At 28.0% G+C, this 8,916-nt stretch overlaps 1 protein-coding gene across 5 annotated transcripts in view; it reads right to left on the bottom strand.

Moving 5' to 3' along the window:
- Rbcn-3A (rabconnectin-3 alpha) overlaps window positions 1-8,916 on the bottom strand; it is a 518,724-nt gene that overhangs the window by 181,306 nt on the left and 328,502 nt on the right. The gene's annotated exons all lie outside the window — the stretch shown is intronic.

The following is an 8,916-nucleotide window of genomic DNA, read 5'->3' as shown; positions in this document are numbered from 1 at the left end:
TCCTACATTTTTTACTGTCACTACAAGTGGTGTTATTAGGCTTCAAATTAATCGGTAAGTATATAACATGACTAACATTGATGTTAATAAATTAATGTTTTAAAAACCATCAGTTTTTATGTTATTTTATCAGACATGATTATAAAGTAGAGTAATTTTTTTATTACTCAGGGTGAATCTGTCACTGGACTCAACACCAGATTTCTTAAATTTGTATTTAAAATTTAATTTTATTAGATTTGTCTTCAGAAAAGCTCTTGGTATTATGTTTTACACATGCAACAGAAAGTACTTGGCAAATGTGAACATTTGCCAGATCTTTTACTTTGAATGCCTTATTCAAAGTGAAAAATCTGGAAAACAAAACAAACCAAAATTACAATCTGCTTTTATTTCATGATAATAAGATATTGAATATCATGACATCCAACAATGATTTGGTTTTTTTACATTAACATTCCATTATTCTGAAAAACTGATGGGAACTAAAGATTTAGATCAATCGTGTGTGTGCACACAAACACACTCTTCCAATAAACATCTGAATTAAAAAAATGCATTGAAAATAAATATGACCTTCCTCAGAACAAAACATAATAAAAGTTTTTATATTAGGTTATTCTCTTCAGCCACCGAAGTGTAAAAAAAACCTAAATAAATAAAAAAGGTAAACTGTATTCTACTATTAACAAAATCAGGTGGGAATTTTTGTTTGACCTTGGGAAATACAAACCAACTCCTGAACTATTAAATAATATTTACTAAAAAAAATAAAAAATGCAGAAAACTGAGTAACTTATTAAACAGAAATAAATAAAGCAAAACTTCATAATTATAAATTATTAACTGCATTCACAGCAAACACTAACAGAGGTTGAAGTATTTCATTATCTGTTAGTATTATATAATTTCATCCTCCTTACTCACATGAAACCTGTAAATTATGTTAACAATATAAACAACAAAAAACTAATTTTTTTTATTTATTTCTATTTTATAAACATTATGTAATTATCGTAAAGAATATTATTCCATTCTCCTATTATAAAAAATGGTAAATAATTTCTTTTTTTTTTAAATTGTAACATATCTTAAAAACAAATTTACAATACATCAGATTTGAATGTATTCAAATATGCCATTATAATACATACCCTGAAATGAAACTAAAGTTAAAAAAAATAGTCCTGATTTTAAGAAATTGAATATGTTTCAACAACTATACCATTTATTTTTGATATCAATTTTATTAATAACAGTGATAAACATAATTTCTGTTTTCTAACATGCGATACATGAGTTTAATTTGTTTTTTGATGATGAAAACTAATATGAACTCAGAATCTTTCTTTCACCCACCATTTTTGAAAAATGTTCAAATTTTAATTAAAGGATTTTTTCATTTTTCAACATATAGTTAGTATTTTAAGATCCTATATAGTATTTTGTTAGCTCATTTTTTATTGTTTAACTTTGTTAACATAATTTGTAAGCTATAAATAAACAATACTAGACGAAGAATTAAATCATATCATAGTCACATATTATGACATCATATCTAATACTGAAGAGTGAGCCTTCATGGACAAGATTATTCATGTCTGTGCAGGTCAAAACATTTAGTTGAAAACACAGCTGTGCTGTTTGTATTAAGCACTAAATTTAGGAATTAATTAATTTTGTTCAGTCTTATTGCTGTCTTAAGTTTGTTAACAGTGCAGTGTCATAATGCCTTGAAACTGTGTAAATGATGTGGATGTCTTTTGTTATGTATGTGGTAAGTTTACCATAAAATCAAACAGAAATACATTGTAAAATTGGTGATCAGGATAAAATGTGGGCTCTTCATATAGTATGCACTAATTGTTCTGTATATTTAAGAGAATGGCTAAAAGGTACACAGAAGGCTTTGGTGTGAACCAAAGGATCATGTAACTGATTGTAACTTTTGTTTAACAAGTGTGTCTGGAATTTCTAAAAAATCTAAAAATACTGTAAAATACCTCCTCTCCATATCAAGCTAGGACTAATGAAAAATGTTGTAAAAGCAATGAAGAAGTAGAGTCCCAAAATCTTTGTACATCAGGCAGAAATTTCCGAATGTAAGTGAAGGAAAAATTAAAGAAGAAATATCTGTTGGTCCTCAAATAAGAGAGCTGCTCAAAGATGATTTATTTAATTCAATGTTAAATAATGTAGTGCAGCTTGGGCTTCATTTAAAGATGTTTGCAAAGGTTTTCTTAGTAAACAAAAATCCAACAATTATCACAATATGGTTAATAATCTTCCTTACTTCATACAGAGCTATAGGATGTAATATACCTTTGAAAATACATTTCCTCCATTCACAACTGGATTTTTCCCGGACAACCTCGGAGATGTAAGTGACGAACACTGTGAATGTTTCCACAAAGACATTTCGGTGATGGAAAGCTACTATAAAGAGAAATGGAATACTAACAAGCTAGTCGATTACTGTTGGACATTAATTTGGGATGTGCCTGAGGCTGTTTATAAAAGAAAAGCATCAGCGAAATCATTCTAACATAGGCAAAATGATAAATTTTACAGATTTTAACTATATTTTCCTTTAATTTTTTTGAAGCGTATTTTATTCTAAACTAAGGGTGATAGAAAAATTGTATTTAGAGATCTGTAATGTACGCAAAAAATCAATTCAAGAAATGGTATCATACTTAGAGAAACATTAAAAAACGTTTTTTTGTCTATCAGTGTAATTGTTGTCACCAATTCAAAATATAATATTCATATAATAATAATTATTATTATACGAGGAGAGATTAAAATTACCGGTCACAACAATAATGCTAAAAAATATCTATTTCAAAGTTAAAACAAAAGCCAAAACATAAAAAGTAAGAATTAATAATGAAACTGTAACAAACAAATTGAAATACATAATAATTTTTATTTTGAGACTTTAGTATTATTCAATTTTAGGCCTTCAAATCCTTAGAGTCATTAGCTGAATCTGAATATAATCAAACCAGACCAAATGGCTGGGAGTCTCAATACCATTATTATTATTATTATTATTAATAATAATATAAATACTATAAAAAATTAAATATTACATTTTTCATTGGTCAAATGTTCCCTATCTAATTAATGACATTCAATAGCAAGTGATTTTGTTGAGAATGAAATCTCTAAAAAAAGCTCTTTCTAAAATTTAAATGATAAAGTACCACTATTAAAAAAATAATAGTGACCAGTTAGTGCATACTGTTAATGGTGTTTTAGAAACCAAAGTTCATCAACTTGAACTTTCAAAAATTTAAAAGATGAGAAGTTACAATATTTAACTACCAGTTAGTTTTTTTGTTACTTGCAATTTATAAATATCTGAAAAAGGTAATTTATAAATAATCTAATTATTTTTCAAACTAATTAAGTTTTTCTCATTTTAGTCTAAGAACACAAAATGTTCTTTTGATAAATTGTTGATAAAATGTTCTATTGATAAAACCATTAAAATGGTTTTATCAATACATCAATCAGCTTTGGATGGATCAGAATGACTTGTTATTCACCATATAAATCACACTGTCGGTTCATGAGATGTCCATACCGTGTACTGCCAGGCTATACAACACATAAGATCAATGATATTTGCATCTCATTGGCAAAAATTCAGTCTATCATTTTTTTAAGAGCACTTGTTCAAATAATACCTTCTATCAAAGGGTATACTTTCTAATAAGGCTTAATTATGGATTACTTTGCTGATCTGCACCACAACTGTTGTTTTTATGTTCTGTAAACAATAATGATTTTTCCCAAACTAAAACTGCTGGATTAGTGTTCTTTTCGATCAAACTAATGAATAATAAGTATGAAAGATAGTTCCAATATCTTTAAAAGGTTGTACTGGATGGTTGGAAGACATAATTTGGGAAAAAATGGATTAATTTCAAATTAGAAAACTAATATCAATTTTTTTATTTTTCATATGAAACTCTTAAGTATGGATGATGTTGAAAGTATCTTCTAATTTAATTTTTTTAAAAATTAGAATGGCAAATATTTTAATTGAACATGATATACAAAATCTTCAAAAATGGTATTTGTAACTGCTTTCAAGTAAATCTTTTACAAACATATAGGAAACACCTCACTGACTTGCCTAATAACTATTTCTACCAACAGAAAGCTGAAATGTGGGATAGTTATTCCCAAGGAAGGCTGAACTAAATAGGAACAGAAAAGGAGTACCAAAAATTAAAATAGTTGAAAATATAAAATTTGGCATGGATGTTTCCCTTTGATAAATCTAAGGTAAGCATCTTTTACTTACCTTGGACTTTAATTTTATCTTTTAAATTCATTTTCTTCGGCATTAATGATGTTATTATCTGGTCAGTAATATTAATTTCTCTTCTGGCTATAGGATTAAAATGAATGGTAACCTTAAATTGATGGTTGTGAAGCTTCTTTAGGAAAATTGTATTTTTCCTCACTTACATCTACAGGTGCATAATGATCTATAGAAATAGGAAATACTGAAATGCATACAAGCAACATCAACATTCTATAAAACACATCTCAAGTTTTCCTTTGAAATACCCATAAAAGGATGAAGCTGGATATAAGGAGGTGACTTCATAGTTCCTGTATTTTGCAAACAAATTGTGAAAAATTAAAATTTTGCTGTGAAAGTAACTCTAGAATATCTAATCTCATTATTATAAAGTGAATACCTCAGGGTCCAGGTCGACATGAGGCTCCGGTTTGGAATACAGGCCATCGAGACAGCTGCCAAAATGGAGAAGACAATGAGGTTGGTTGTCGGTCTCCTACCCAACAGGGTGGCCTGACCCAATTGTGGAGAAGACTGCTGGCGGGAGTTGCATACGCCATGATGTTGTATGGGGCTGAATTGTGGGGGAGCATCACTAAGTACTAGAAATATTTAGGACTCGAGGCTTCACACAGGAGATGCTGTTTACAAATAATCTGCGCTTATAGTATAGTTTCTAGGAGGCGGCTATAACTAGTTTCTTGGTGGCCTTATACCTATAGACCTGCTGATTGAGCAAAGGAAGAGACTCTGGGCATTGGGACCTCTATCTCCTGCCAATAACAGGAGAATTTCTGCTGATATTGAAGAGGAGTTGTTAGGAATCTGGAAAAGCAGGTTGGTTATTTAGCAACTTTATTGTTATGTACAGAGTTTTATGAAAGTTTATTGCATTCTTTAATACAAAATCATATTTCTGTATTTTTTGTTTTGTGTGTCTTAAATATATAATAATGAACACAACTTCATGAAAGCATTTGAAAACACATATTCCATACATGGGTAAAGCATCAGATGAAAATATATTACCGGCTCATATCCAACAATCAGTTAAACATCCCCCAGAAAAAAATGTTTTGAGTTTGTTTCCAATTTGTAAGCCTTAGTTCATTAATTCCAGTAGATGATATCTTGAAAAGTGATGGATATATCAAAATTCTGAAGGAAAGGGTTGTGACACTACTTCGAAACAAATTTCAACAAGGCAACAGAGTGTTCCAACAAGACTTTGTGCCATGCTATACTGCCAAAAATGTGGAAGAATTTTTTGAAAAACATATTAAAGTGCTCTCATGACCAGGTAATTCCCCAAACTTAAATCCAGTTGGAAATCTTTGGGCAGTAGTCAAAAAGCAACTCTCCAAAATGAATTAAACCACAAAAATTGTCCTCATTAAAGCAATAATATTGGTATGGTTTCTTGATGAAGAAATGTAAAACCTGTAGTAAATGTACTGAACCGCTGTCAAATTGTGTATATGAAGTGATTAAGAATAAAGGCCATATTAATTACTAGAATTATTTACTATTAGGGTATGATTTTTTTTCCTAAATAAAGTTACTTTTTATTAAATAACATCAGTGTTAGGATTAATTTGCATGCTACTGAATGAACAGGATAAAGTAGGTTATAGGAGAATTAAATAACTGTGAAGATAAAATAATTGAAAAGGTATTAGAAGTTAGAGTAAGTGAAAAAGTGCAATTATGGTTCTTATAATTATGGTGATATTTATAAATGTTGAAGAGAAAAAAATCTTTGGCATTGATGCCAACTTCTACAAAATTCTACAAATGAGTATTACAGGATATCTCTAAATCATCTTAATAAAACTGGCATAACTGGTTTTGTATTTCCACTGACAGATTTAAATATAAATATATTCACGCACAGATGAAAATTACAATCGATTACACTTTACAAACTACACGTTCATCAAGAATATTTTCTTGATTTCTAAACGACAAAAAAGGATGCGTAAAAATTCAATACGATTTTATGTAAGATGTATACAGCTAGTTAAAATAGAAATGAATAGTACATTTCTGGACAAATGAAATTTTTTCTTTTCACTTCACCTTTTAATAATTATGTTCCTTATATTGTTAAATTCTTATGTTTTGCTATTTATTGTCATGATGCATATACTACCTGGCAGTGACAATTAAATGTAATTTGCAGCGATAGAGAAATAAGATAACATAGATAGGCATTCAATTTCAATTACAGTGATTATGTTGGATGTATTAATTGAATTTTACCATTTTCTAAGGATAAAATGCTGATGGCTAAGCCTCATATAATAAACTGGTTTTCATTGATAATAAATGTTAAATTATGCTGGACACAGTTTCTAAAAATGCTGACTGGCACAATAGCACATTACTAAACCAGTTATTTAACCAGCTGGTTGAAATGATTCTTCACTGTGAAATAACTGAGCAAAGGATTACTGTTTTTAAATTGCAATTTTTATTGTAGGGTAATGCTTCATATGCAATGTGTGAAAGAATCTAAGAATAATTACACATATACGATGCTCATGTAATATTACTCTTATTTGAATATTACTTTTAATTAACCTACGATAAAAATCATAATGTAAAAACTGTAATCTTTTGGTAATTTTTTCCTTCTACATATTAATCAATAAATAAATTAACTTCTTTACAATTTGAAACAATTTGAGATATAGGTGTCTTCTATTAACCTATTAAGCAGGGAAAAATTAAGTAGGATCACTTCAAAAATAACAGTAACATAGCTAAATTAATATTTGCTTGCTTGTTTCACTAAAAGTATTTAAAAAATTAATAATGCAAATAAAACCCCCTCTGAAAAGAAATTAACAAACATTCATTAATAAACAACAACTTGTGAAATTGGTAATATTTCATGTAATAGATTTTTATTGGTTCTCTTTTTGTAACTTCTTGAAAGTAGTTTACCCTGAACTATTACTAAAAAAAAACAAAAAAAAAACCTTTTTTTCTATGGAGAACAAAATTATAACTTAAAATTTGGTACCTAAAATGTGATTAATGCTAATAATTACATGTCTTAGTGAGAAGGATATTATTGTTGTACCAGGAACATGTCTTTCATAATGTGAATTCTTATTTATCATATTAAATTTGACGTTGCAAAAGAATAATTACAACATACAACTTTCTACACACACACACACACGCGCGCTATGATGTTCAAGAACTGGTTATTAAAATCATTTCATTAGCTTGACCTGTAAGAAATCAGTAAAAGTTATATATTCTCTCTCATTACTTAAGGGATTTTTTTTAGACTTTTTGTCTGTTCTGAGGTGATAATTAGAATGTTACAATAGATTTGATGACTCCAACGATTGTTTAACATTAACCAGTGAATACAAAATAACCATCAATGGAATGAAATTATATGACAGATAACTTTATGTAATATGTTTTGAAGAGTGTTAAATGTTAAAGGAAGCATAATTTTGATAGGTTAAAAATTACCAGAGTAAGGTTAGTTGACCAATGACAACAAAAGAATACCACAAACAGAACAGTTAACAAAATCGGATACATAATTATGAAGAAACATCAAATAGGAAATTATCATAATGACAATAAATACATAAATAATTAAAAGAATATGACTTTTATTTAACTAAATATTAATCAAGTAATTACTCTTTATAACCCAGTGTTTCTCTATCATTTATATTACATTAATAGATCAGTACATAAATAGATCTCTCTTTATACATTGTCATTCTTTTTTTAACTTGTTGCACTGCTAAGTTATTATTTGTAATTATTTTGCTTTATTAGAAATTAATTTTTTACTAGGTTTGACTAAAAAATGTACGTTCATTTTTTCTATGTTTCTATAGTAAACTATTAATATTTATACATATGTATATACTGTAACTGAAAAAGAAGTGAACACTACAGATGTGAACCAGTATAAATAAAACCATGTATAAGGTAAAATAAATTAAATTTGTCTTTATTACCTTATTCTACATAAGTGCATTCTGATAAAATGTTTATCAACAACATTTATTAATTGGTAGTAAATGTAATAAATAAAAGTATATGCTTTTTATGTTACTCCCCTGTTCCTGGCATTCCTGTGATGAACATGTGTTTTTTTAAAAATCTTTATTCGAAGAAATTTTTTTTTAATAGAAGCAATTATTTCGCTGATAGTTTCAAAACCTATCTCTCTTATGAGTAGTCAATGTGTTCAACTATTACGTAACTTGGTTACCAAATTATAATGTTTGCGGTTAATGAATTCCACAAAACATTATTATTTTAGATATTAATGATTAAATAAGTTTCGACACGTTAAATCATAATTACAAATGGGCATGGTGTTTAGCTATAATACATTTAAATTTATCGTCATAATTGGAACGCATCATATACTTTAGATAAAAATAATTTCTATTTCTTCTAAATAAGTAGAATTTCAATATTGTCTATTTGGTGGTAGTTTTAATTTTGCATAAGAATGTTTATATGTTATTGTTGTTATTAATATATTATAATACATACACATTTTCTTTTGATCGTCATAATTATTATATGAATACATTTATACATAT

The sequence above is a fragment of the Lycorma delicatula genome, chromosome 1 (genome assembly GCF_047948215.1).
Source record: "Lycorma delicatula isolate Av1 chromosome 1, ASM4794821v1, whole genome shotgun sequence".
Lineage (NCBI taxonomy): Eukaryota > Metazoa > Arthropoda > Insecta > Hemiptera > Fulgoridae > Lycorma > Lycorma delicatula.
Note: the sequence above shows the minus strand (reverse complement) of the source record. Positions and strands in the feature narration are given on the sequence as shown.